Here is a 12766-nt window from a genome sequence, read left to right as displayed (position 1 = left end):
GGGACCTGTTTGATGCCAGCTCCTGTTGGATGGGCTCCTGCTTTTGGAGTGCTGCAGACAAGAAGTGTTTAAGGCAAGGGTAGTACAGCATTTTAAATCTTCTATTGTAGTTATTTTTGTTTGTTTAAAGGCACATGCTGAGCATCCTGGAGTGCCACTGGCCTGGCTAAGCCTCAGGAAGGGAAGGAGCACAGCTAGCCTGTGCAGCCAGGTGCATGGCAAGGGACAGGCAGGTGGTGACAGGCTGGCACTGTCCTCCAAGAGTTAAGTTCCACGTGGAGCCTAGCCAGGGTGATCAGTTCATGAGGGAATGTGAGACACTCTTGCACCCCCTTGTTGTGGGATGCTTGAAGGCCTCCTGGGAATGGATGGATTTTGGAGCAGCTCCAGGGACTGCTCTGATTTACAGAAGCTCCTCAATGGCTGCCTAGGGCTATTGGAGGACACGATGGTCCCACCATGCTCCCTTTCCCCCATCTCTTCTCCAGTACCTAGTTCCACTGGAGACAGTGAAGGGCAGTGATACCTGCAATCCACTGACATTTAATGGAGTTGAGAGCTGATGGGAGAAAAACCAAGTAAATTTCTTTCCCTCTGTCCCATAATTGCTCCCACCTCGCAGGCCTCCCACAACAGGTCTCCCCTTTCTCCTCCACGTGCCTGTTCTCCTCACTCAGGAAGACACTGGGGGACGGTCCCTATCCTGATGAATGCTGAGAAAAGCAAAAGTATAAAGTGGAGCAATTGGGGGTGGAGGAATGCTGGTGCTCTGCCACTATTGCTGTGTCACCCTTAGGAAGCCACAAAAGAAGGACTCAGCCAGAGGAATGCTGCCATGTGTGCCCTGAAATCACAGAGATTTAGTGCAACAGGGCCCCATGGCAGTGTCCTTCTCCCTGGGACACTCCCATGAAGATAAGGCACTGTCCTGCCTGCTCTGGCTTCCCTCTGCGTAGGACTGGGTTAGTGCAGAGTCCTTGCTGTTGGGCTGTAGTATGAATTATTTGGAGAACTAATATGCAGAGGGACACTATGACGGAAGGTGGAAAGTGAACCCGTTCCTCTCTCCCCCACCCACTGGTGTATGAGTCAAGTAGTAAAAGGGAAGCAGAGGAAAACCTCAAAATGACACCTCAAGCCGAGGTGAGGCCCAGCATTGCTGAGCCCTCCTGTGTAGGAGGGAGCTCCCTGCATGGTCCAGGAAAGCCCAGAGCTGTGGCCATCACCCTCCCAGCTGAAGGAGGGGGTCTCTGCAAAACTTGCAGTCTTCTTGCTCTTCCTTGAGAGGGAAGAGGTTGGGGGAATACACAGGCATATGTGAAATCACATCTGTGCCATGGCAGCGATGGGCTGGGGGAGAGCCTGTGGTCACTGGAAGGTCTCCAAACACCATCTGCTGACAACTGACTTGAAGAGTGCAGGGTGAGGGAGGTTTGCATTAGGGCAAACCTCAGCACACCCTAGCTGCCTCTCTCCTGCCTGCTCAGCACCAGTTCCAATAAACCTCCAGCAAAATGTGACAGATGGTGGGGAGGGACACCCTAGGTGGGTCCTGAGGTGGAGCACTGTGGGTTGATCAATTTCAGTACAAACCAGAGATCTCCTCACTAGAGCAAGGTTTGCTTCTCTCAGTTGGCCCAGTTGGCCAAGGGTACAGCATTAAATCCCTGGAGGGAGGGGGAGGGGGAAATCTAAAATTTGCCTCCCGGGGTTCCATCTCATCAGCCCCCCAAGGCTGCAAATCCTCAAATACCTTAGAGACAGTTCTTCCCTTTCCAGTTCATGCAGAGGAGGTCACGGACCTCAGGCCATTGGCCAAGTCTTCTGCTCCCTGTCCATCTAGGATGAGGGCCAAAGCTGAACAAGCCAATTCAAATCAGCGTGGAGATAATCTCTGCACATGGGATTTTTTCAGGCTGCAATGAAAGCTAAGCCCTGCAAATGCCACCCAGGGTTAGTTTGGCTCTGCAGCGCTCTGGTTCTTCTCATAACTAAGTTCCAACACCACAGGGGGGTTTAAAAATGCGTTTTCATATTTACTTTGTCTATTAAATAGTAAGTTTGTGCTGAACAAGCCATGGGGTTTTCCTGTCCTGAAATCAGCTCCACTGGGCTGTGTAAAACCATTAACGTGCTGCAGACATCTCATGGTTGCTGGTCTCCTCCCAAGAGTCTGTAGCTGGGAAGAGAGGTGCCCACATGGTGCCTCCTGACAATGCGAAGAGAACACTAAAGCTCTCTTTGTCCCTCCTCCAGTCTCTCATTCAGGAGATGCTGGTGTTTGGACCACAGATGGCATCTGCTTCCCCATCAGTGGAAGTACAGCTTGCTTCTGCCTTGACCACTTGACACACCACTGGCTTAAGAGGCAACTTATTTTAGATCTCAGTAAGTCTGTGACTTCCTCATGTGGAGAGGGCATCAATATCCATCTGCTTAGAGCAGTGCTCCCCTGTCCTGCCCAGAGCCAAGGAGCCACAGCTACCTTGTGTGCTGCTGGAAGCATCCTACCAGTGGGCTTGAGGCGCATTTGAGCTGGGAGGGGGCAAGAACTGCCCATAGATGCCAAGCCAGGGACCTGCTGCCTTTTGCCTCCATCGCTGTGATGCAGTTTGCTGGATTCGGAGTGGATGCAGTGCCTGATACCCAGGTATGCTCCAAGCTGCCCACAAAGTGCATTTTGCTTGTCCCTTGTCCTTCCTCCAAGCCAGAAGCATTGGCTTTTCACACTGTTCCCTACAGTCTGGAGCTTCTTGCTTCAGCACATGCTGCTGCTGGGTCCAGCTGTACACCCTGCCTCATCTCCTTTCTTTAGCCGTAGCTCTCCATTTGTGTGTTCTCAAAGCTCACCTTTTCATAGGCTCATGGTAAAACCAATGTCTTCTCTCCCTTTGGCCTCTGTGGTGGCAGAGCTTGAGGGATATTTTGTTAAGTTTAACTTGTTGCAGAGAGACCATGGTAGGATGGGAGAAAATGATGCCTGAGCCTCTGAAAAACCCTTACTTCCAACAGCTTCTCTCTTCCCCTGGTGGATCCCACTCCTCCAGCACTTCTTTTCCCCACTCCAGCTTCAGCCTCAGGTAAGGAATTGTCTCCAGTGAAAAAAAAAGATGCCTCACTCTTCTCCTGAAACAAGGTGTATGGAGACACTAGCTTCTCTGTGACCATAGACAGAGCAAGATATCTGTGTTCTCCTCTTCCAAGGCCCTCTGCCTACTCCACCTGTCCCCTGCATCCCACATGCATCAGACCACATCACACTATGCCTCTCCCCACCACTGCATCCTGCCACATGCTCGGTCCCATTCCAGCCCCACAGGCCCAGCACTAGGTCCTCATCCTCAGTCCCCCAACATCTTCTCCTTACTAAGCTCATCCCTCCTCTGAGAACTCACTGAGGCTGACATCTCCACCCAGCCTCTCCCCCTCATAAAACCTTTCTGGATGTCCCACTGCCAACTCGAGATCATCACAGCAAAAATAGGACATCACCTCCAAGTCCTCTCCACCCTGCTCCAAAGGGTAAATTCATTATTTTTTTCCCATTCCCTAAACTCACAACTTTACCAGCATGATCTGCTTCTTTGGTTTTCTTTGCCTTTTCTACTGGAAAATCCACCTAGGTGTCAGGTACCTTCAGCCTCAGCTACTTCAAACTCTGGGCTTCACATTTCCAATTCTCCATCCCGGATCCAGTCCAAGCCCGGCACAGCCAAGCACATGTGCAGAGCTGGTATTTCTCTCCAGCTGTTTTGACCACATCACGCTTATGCCCTTTACTAGGCAAGGACAATTCCATCACTCCCAACTATCTCATTCTCCCTCCCTGGGCATGTTCAGCCTCACCCACTGCTCCTTGCAAAGCAATTAAATCACTGTGGGTGACATTAATGATGCTGACGGAGCATAAGTTAGCACTCACATCCTTTCCCTCCTTCACACCATCAGTGAACATTACAGCAAATCCCTTTGCATATTCCTTCAGCAATGAGCACTCTAATTCTCCTGCATCTCCTTCTCTCCCTATATCCACATGACTTTACCAGCTAGCTGTAGGGAAGCAAGGTGATGGAGACAGTAGGAAAGAAGTGTCTAGGACTACCAAAGAGATACTTCTAGGACAGAATGGTGTCTTACTGCATGGGCAGGTAAAGAAGAGGATCAGTCCTCCTTAGAGTTGCCACACCACACACATCATGCCACTTGTAATTGGGCATGATGGGCCTCACATCAGTCTGGCACAGGAGATCCACACTGGGGTGACCATCACTTCCACCTGCACTTGCTGAAGATGTCAGTGGTGCCTTGGCCATGCAGTGTGTCCTTCAGCAGCACTAGGCTGCAGCACAAGGCCATGCTGAAGGACAGACACCCGGCAGAAGCTGAGCCTTTGACAGCAGCATGATACCGTGACAACAGGAGGGCGCCCAGCCAGCGCTCCTCAGAGAGGCCTCCCAACCCTGGCTGCCAAAATCCTGCTTAAGCACAGGAAAATAAATTGTGCAACCTACCTTGGACTCAGTTGTAACACTCAATGTGGGTGGAGGGGAGAAAGGGGCAGGAGCGGGGCTGAGGATTAGGCCCTGCATCACAGCATTTAGACTGGACCACACTAGTACCTGGAGCTCAAACAGCAGCTGCACCGGCCTCTGCCCTTCTCATCTCTCACAGGTATGCCCAGGGTGTTTCTGCAGCCACCAAACCACCAAGCAGGAGCTTACCTTACCAGGGATCCAGAGATGCAGCCACATGCAAGTCCCATCCTTGTGCCTGTGCTCAGTCCTCTCCTAAGCTGGCTTCCAGACCTGGCAACACATTCCTTCTCCCATCCCAGATCTGACCATCAGTATTTTCTCAAGTGCATGTGCAAGAAGTGTTGCCTAGGTGATCTCCATACCATTGTGGATCCCCAGACTGCTCTGGCAGTGCCTCAATGCTAGATGTTTGGTCCAAAGGAGCTAAATGATCCACAGGATCCTCTCCTTCCAGCTCTTCATCACCACAAATGAAATCACAGATTGCAAGCCTTAATTAGAGTCATTTGCTCAGCAGTGCAAAAAAATAACCCACCCCAAACCCCTCAGTGGCTGTTGAGCCTACTTGTCCCTCTTGGCTCTGATCTAGGACAGTTGTTGCATTATCACAGCTTTGCTCCCATAGTTTACATAGGCAGATAGTGATGAGACCATGGGAAACTATTTTAAGCCAAAAGAGGTGAGATTAGATTGGGTGTTAGGAAGAAATTCTTTACCCAGAGGGTTGTGAGGCTATTACAGCAAGACTTAATAAGAAGAGGTGGGAAAATGCAATCGCCTGTCTCTTCAGGTGTCTCAGCTTCCTGAGCTGGGGGTTGCCAAACACAGCCCATGAGAAAGTCTCGCCACCACCTCAAGCCCTTTCCAAAGGAAGACTATCAAGCAGGGTGGCAAAGCAGCCAACCAGCAGGTAGGTAATCTGTCTTCATTGGTGAATATACTATATTATAGGAACTGAAACTATGATGGCTGGTCACCTCTCACCTATCTTATCATCCCTAGATGCCCATAGGTAATCCCATAGAGCTACATAAACCACTGCCAGAATGATGTACCTGCTGTTTGCTCACCAAGTCAGAGCACAATGGACTGTGACTTCTTCCCTACAGCATAATCTGAGAAGCCATCAGCTTCTCCAGCTCCCATCCTTTGGTCTGCAAGATCATTTTGACTACCTTCATGTACATCATTATTTTGGATACATCATTGGTTAAGATACAAGAGATGCACGACCCCACAACGTGCCAAGGAACTGTCAGAAAATTACTGTGGCCAGGAAAGGATGTAGGAACCAGAAGTGCTGCTGCATCTTCCCTCATATCTACAGCTTCCACCAAAGACACCCAGGAGAGCAGCACCTGACATCATCAAATTTATAGCCTCCACTTTTCTGAAGGACAGCAAGATGGTGTATAGAAGTTTATCAGCAAATAGCTCATGAACCCAAGAATTAAAACTTTCAAAAGGGAGTTTTCAGGCTGCTTCTGTAAAAAGAAGTTCAGGCATCCTTTGTACTTCAGAATTTCTTGTTAAGCTACTGTCCAGGAAGGAAGTTGCAGAAAATTTAATGTAGCAGGGTTATAGAGGCCTTGGCTGTAAAACAAGATGCACAAGAATGACCACAGAAATATAGAATATGTTCAGAATAGAGCAGAAGGTGTAAGCACTATGGTTACTATGTAGCTTAATTTGAAGTGTGAAAAAACATGGAATTCTGGAGGAAAAATAAAAAGGAATTTTTCAATGTGGGTGGAGGGGAGAAAGGGGCAGTATTCATGTGGCATCTCAGAATTACCAGGGGTAACATACCTTGCACAGACAACCTCTATGAGGCCAATACAAAGTGATGGTCTGCCTGCAGCCACTTTCAAGGACACCATGAAGATCACAGAATCACAGTGTGGTTTGGGCAGGAAGAGACCTTAAAGCTCATTCAATTCCACCCCCTGCCATGGCAGAGACACCTTCCACTAGACCAAGTTGCTCCAAGCCCCATCCAACCTAGCCTTGAACATTTCCAGGGATGGGGCAGCCACAGCTTCTCTGGACAACCTTGCAGAACGATTATACTCTCAAGGGGTCTGGGACCACAAGGGAAGAGTGGGACAGACCAGACCTCCAGGATGCTGTGAAGAAAAGTGAACTTTGAGATGACCATGGGGAAAGGCAGAACAACCAAAGTAAAGAAGCAGCAGTGGAAGCCCCGCAGATAGCTCATCTGAGACCTGGCCTGGGGTGAGTATCTGACCAGCTAAAAAATATGCCACCATTTAATTTCCATCAAGAAACCTAGCATATCTGGGAGGGTCTCAGAGCTGAATTAGATGCAAATTAAATCAGTCCTTTATGACATTTTTTCTCAATAAAGTCACTTCATCATCTCAATTTTCCATGTGACATAGCTAGGAAATGTCAGGCTGATAAGAAATGTCACTGGGGTTATGGTGACCTTGGAGCCCGTGCTCTGGGGAACCTGCAGGTTCAGGAAGTCAAGGCATCAATTACTCATTGGCCTTAGATTTTTTCTTTTACCTTCTCTTGGTTAGAGAAGGCTGGTGTCTGTCACTGTACCTGCAAACCTCACAAAGGTTGCAACACAATGCTGGTCTTGGTGAGTGCCAAAGTGCAAAATCGTAAGTGCCACGATAAGAAAAGGCACTTATGGAATGGGAAAGCATCTTCCAACATCACGGCTGTGAGCTGCCATCCAAGGGCTTTGTCAGATGAAGATGCTGGAGGCAACAACGTACCATTTAGGGGAGCAGAGGTGAAGATGAAGATGTGGCTGTGGAAGGAGAGATTTCAGAGCTGTCCAGGCAGAAGGCTCCAGGCAGAGGCAATGGTGCAGGTGTTGCAACTTCCCCAAGCACTCTCTGAGTTTCTCAGCCAGCATGAGCTGGAAACGTCCCAGAACCAAGCAAACAGCCCAGGAGAAGTTGATCTCTGGGCTAGTGGGGATGGTGCCTGAAGAGCAGGTGAAGACAAGGTTGTAGAAGGCAATTAAGAGTGAGGGTAGTGGGACACATGTATTTTAAATCCTTCTGCATGGCTCTGCCACAGTTTAAGAGCAGCCCTTTGGAAGTGCCCAAGCTCTCCTAGCAGAGCACTTTCCCAGCTGCATCCCATGCATCTTCCCATAGTGCCAACACTCTTTCGCCCACATGCTTCCCCATGAAGAAAAACTCCTCGTGCTATGGAGGCAAGAGCAGAAGCACCTGGTTGGGCAGATGGAAAGCAGAGCACTGCTGAAGAAGTACTCAGCCCACCAGATATTTGGAAGGAACCCAATTCTGCCATGGGGCTGAGCACTCACAGCACACCGAGAAGGAAGCAAAGGATGCAGTACTCAGTCAGGAACGGCACTGGGTGTTCCACAGATCATCTCAGAACAAGGGCTGTTCAGGGATGTTCTGAGCACAGTAACAGACCCTGCACCTGTTTTTCAAGCCAAACCCAGCTCAGGAGGGTCTGTTCTGCATCCTGATACAGCAGAGACCCTGAGCTTAACTCTAAAAGTATAATAAAAAGCCCCTCTAACAGACAAATTCACAATGATCCAAATGATACCAACCCCTTTTTTTTCCTTTGCAGTAACCAGTGGGAAAGCCACCTCAAGCTGGTTTTGCCACATCCTATTTCTGTCTCCATCTCTCATTTCCTTCTATCTAATATTACCTTCCAAATTCCTATTCTGATCCTTGGATAATTCAAACATATTGCACTGCTGTACAAACTGTATTATTTTATCCCTTTCACCTGCCACTTTTCTTTTAGATAAACAGTTAAAACTCCCAACATATCACTTTAACTCTTTGACTGTCACTAGAAATTGAACCAGCTGAGTCTTTCGCAGGGGAAATTCTTTCTTCACCTTTTCTTCTCTGTTTTGTGTGTTAAGCCAAGCAAAATCTTACTTGTCTTAGCACTGTCTTTGGATAATTTTACTTAAACTCTGCCTAATAGTTTTATCAACTTCTAGCCCTATTGTATCTGTCTAGGCCTCACTTGTGGTAAAGCTGTCTTGATCACAGCTCCTTGTTAAGACCTACTTGTTTCTTGTCCCAGCCATCACCTCTCAGGATGTGAAGGCACTGAGTTGTGCACAGGATATGAGATTCAGATACACCCCCAGTATATCTCACACCAGTTTGCCATCCCCATGCAGTGAGCATGGACAGCACCATGAGCAGCAGCTGAGCAAAACACTCCCAAATGAGGAGCATTTTCCTGATGCTCCTCCCACACCACTGTCATCACCCAAAGTCCAGGCTTGCCTCATCCTTGCTGTTGGATCTGAGCTCAAAGATGCTCCAGCATCACATCTTGCAAATCAGCAGAGTTTGGGCAAGCCCCAAACAAGCCATGGTGGAGCTGGAGAATAACAAACACAGCAAGCAAAGGGAAAAAGTTGCAAGCTACAGTTCCCCTACAGACAAAAAACAGGAGCACTTCACTCCTCATCCTCACATTCATCACCCAGGGATCCCTGTTCAGTTCCTTGGGCTTAGTTGTGCCTCCACTCCTCAAAACCTAGATCCACCTCCTGTAACCATGGGATCAGTTAAATCATCTCAAATCCTTCAAAACATCTAATCCACTCAGTCTTCCCAACCTTAATCTGTTTGGTTTCCCCTAACTTCCTTCAGGACACAGGATCCAAGGGGGTTTTTGTTGGAGGGATGGCTGTTTGGAAACAGCTCACAAATCAGGGGGGGATCTCACAGCACTCTGAAAACTGCTGCTGGCTGCTTTGCCATAAGCCTTAAAAGGCTGCCAGGAGGTGCCTGGGTTAACAGGGCTGCTCCACTGAGATCCTCTGGCTCAGCCAGGGTCACTGATGATCTGCGCCACAATGCCTCTCTGAGTCATCTGTTTCCTTCCAGTCACTGAAAATGGCCTCAAAGTTTGTACATATGGTGCTTAATCCCCATTTGGACAATAGGTGTTTGGACTTTAAAAGGACAATTACTGAAGGAAAGCAGGGGCAGAGAGAGAAGGGTGGGAGATGGCACAGGGAGGATCACAGGAGGCAGGCCAGTGGGGCAGCAAGCCAGGCAGGGCTAAACATCCAGGAGGGATGAAGCCACAGGACAGGCATCCTGGTTTAGCCCACAGAGGCTCAAAAGCAACAGTCAATGCTAAATCTCAGAGGCATGAGGACCAAGGGACCATGCCCACCCCAGAGACCTGAGTCTGTCTGGGGTTTTCAGTCCCTGACCTGGCACAGAGCCCTTTCCCAGCACACTGCTCTGGGGTCAACATGCCTTGAGTCAGCAGCATGGTCATGGCTGCATGAAAGATGGTGGTAGGGTTGGTGGCCTCTTCCCAAGGCCAGGATAGCACCTGGTAACACCTCCTCCGGCCTAAATCCCACCCAGCTCTGGGAAAGGACATCCCCTCCCACCTGGATGGACAGCTGATGCTGCAGGAAACAGTGGTGAAGCTGACCTACTCAAAGGGGAATGGTGGTGTGTCCAACCTGCAAAGGTAAATGCTGAGCAGTCCACAACCAGCATCCAGGGTTTGGAAGCTAGCATGTCTGGAGGTCCCAGAAACACTCTGTACAACACACAGAGCTCCACTCCCACCAGTGCGAGCACTGTGGAATGTACAAACAAGCATGGGAGCAAACCTGGGTGAGCCAATGCAGGAAGAACCAGCAGGGCTTAGCATGGGGATTTGGGGCTGGGAAAGCCTCTTGCCCACCAGTTCGCCTCCCCATCCTAAAGGAGATGATGTGCAGTAGGGAAGGGGATTGCTCTCTCTCCACCAGAAACAGAGCATCACATCTCCATACTGAGGCTCCTGAGAAACAGGGTCACAGTCAAAACACCTCCACTCCCTGCAGATTCACTGGGGTGGTGCAGCCAGGAGATGTGAGATACAAAAGTCCTGAGAGTGCTGAGCAAAACAGCATGGGACCAACCTTCCTCCCCAGCCATGCTTGCTGTCCCTATCATGCATCTGTTTGACACAGCCCCACACTTCTGAAGCAATTAGCAGCTGAATTGAATTAATTCCTAGCATGCTGGGTCCAACACAAACAGCACAGGCTGGCCCATGCCCCACACCTTCATGCATTTTGGAGGGCCTGGGTGTGCCTGCCAAGAGCAACACAAATAACCCACTGCTTCTCCAGGTTAAGAAGCAGCCCTGGAGGACTGGAGCATGATGGCTGAGGCTGAACTCTGCTGCCGGCTTCTACGCCCACAGAAAAGCAGCCTCTGTTAACCAGTGGGTCAGGAGGGAGGCAAGTACAAGGGTCCATGTATGCAGTGCCTGTCCCAGGGGCCTGGGGAAGAGGCGTGAGGGCGGGGGGCAGGCAGCAAGGGAACCCTGAGCCAGGGCACGGGGGTATTTCATAGAGAAGGTACTTGCAAACGGCACCTGCAGGGTGTTTATCAGCCCTGCCAAGGCTCCAGCAGCTGAAATAACAACTTGGGGAAAGGGGAAAACACTGCTGGGCCCCCAAGCCCCAGCCCTGCTTGGCTAGGCACTGCTGGGATGCAGGCCAGTGGGTCACCACAAAGATCAACCCATCTCCTCTGGAGCCAGAGATGTTCCTGGGCTTGAGGACAGTCCCTGGCGGGGTTTTGGGACTCAGCCAAGACCTCCTGTTCATGTTAGAATGACTTGATGCAGCAGCGCAAGCAGGGTGGACAGGCTTTTCTGAAGCACATCACAATTTTGGATGAAACAGGTTAAAACCAGGGCCCTCCTCTCCAAGGACATCATGTGACAATGAAGGGACCCAGGCTGTTCTCCAGGAGACTGATAGATGAGGACAGGAGGCACAATGGCAGCAAACCCTGCCCCTTGGCATGCCAGCCTGCATCAGGCCAGCTCCGCTTGGAGCCGTTTGGCACCAGGCACTGTCCAGCTGCTGCTAGGCCAAGATGCATCCCCAGCAGGTCAGAGCTGCCTGTCTGATCAAGTGTGCTGAGACAGCCACACAGTAGCAGCCAGCACACACCAGAGCTGGCACACCAGGAGATGTGTTGGGAGCAGTGTGGGAGAGAAGTCGGTAGGCTTATGGTGATGCTGAGAACTGTCTTGCCTGCAATTAGCAGGTACTAGGGATCCCAGATGGCATCAGAGAAGCTGTAATCCCAGTGTGCCATCCTCCTCACCTTTCACTATATTGGAGCTGTACTTAGCCCACCCAGCATCCATGGCAGGACAGGGCCAGAATTATGCTGCAGTCATCTGCTGGAGGAGAGATGAGAGCTATGTCATCAAGGAGTGTCCTCCAATTCACATTTCCCATGTATGGCCAGGGACAAGCCTCTTCTTCTGTGGGGTCCCTTCAAGTACACTTGGACAGGCAGGGGCTTGCTTCCCATCCTCCCCATACTCCCTAACCAGCTCCATGACCAAACAATGGAGTAGGATGTAGGAACCAAGACACCCTGAAGAGCTGGGTTCAGACAGCCCATGTGGACACTCTGCTGCTGTGTTGGAGGGTCACAGTACACACACAAGTCATTGGCCCACAGACAGTTCTCTGCCACGAGCCAGAGTCTGTCCAGCCCCGCTTGTAGCACATGGCCAGGAATTCACTCCAGTGTCCAGCCTGGCTCAGGAGACATTTCCACCCACACTGTAAAATCACAGCTGCCGCCCTACTCATGGAGCCTTAAGCTGTCATGTCATCCTGGCAAGGAATCCCCATGCTGGAGCACCTGCTGGCACTCAGCAAACTGTGCCTCAGTGCAAGCATCCCAAGGACTGGGGGTTCTAGCACCAGGAGGGCCCAAAGGCTGCCAGCATGCACATAGCAGCCCCTTTACCACCCCTGCCTAGCCCTTGGTCTCCCTCCAATTGTGCCTGTGGGTACCCAGAAGCTTCCAGCCCCATAACACATCTGCAAAGACACAGAAGAGGAAAATGTGAGGCAACCAGGGCATAAGCTGGCAGATGGATCAGGGGTTGAAGGTTTGACAGTGGGAGAGCCAGACCACTATACCTGGCAGAACCAAGCTCTTCCTAAGCACCTACCCAAGGCAGATGGGCTGGGAAGAAGAGCTGGAAAAAGGATCTGGAAAATGACAGGCCTGCCAGCCTGACCGTGGAGCAAATCATCTTGACTGCTATCACACAGCACATATAGGACAACCAAGGGATCAGACCCACCCAGCAGGGGTTTAGGAAGGGCAGGTCCTGCTTAACCAACCTTTCTTTTTATGACCAGGTAACCCACCTAGGGAATGAAGGGAAGGCTGTAGATGTCT

The sequence above is a fragment of the Fringilla coelebs genome, assembly GCF_963513975.1.
Source record: "Fringilla coelebs genome assembly, chromosome: 22".
In the NCBI taxonomy this organism is placed as follows: domain Eukaryota; kingdom Metazoa; phylum Chordata; class Aves; order Passeriformes; family Fringillidae; genus Fringilla; species Fringilla coelebs.
The sequence above is the reverse complement of the archived record's forward strand: the minus strand, read 5'-3'. Positions refer to the sequence as shown.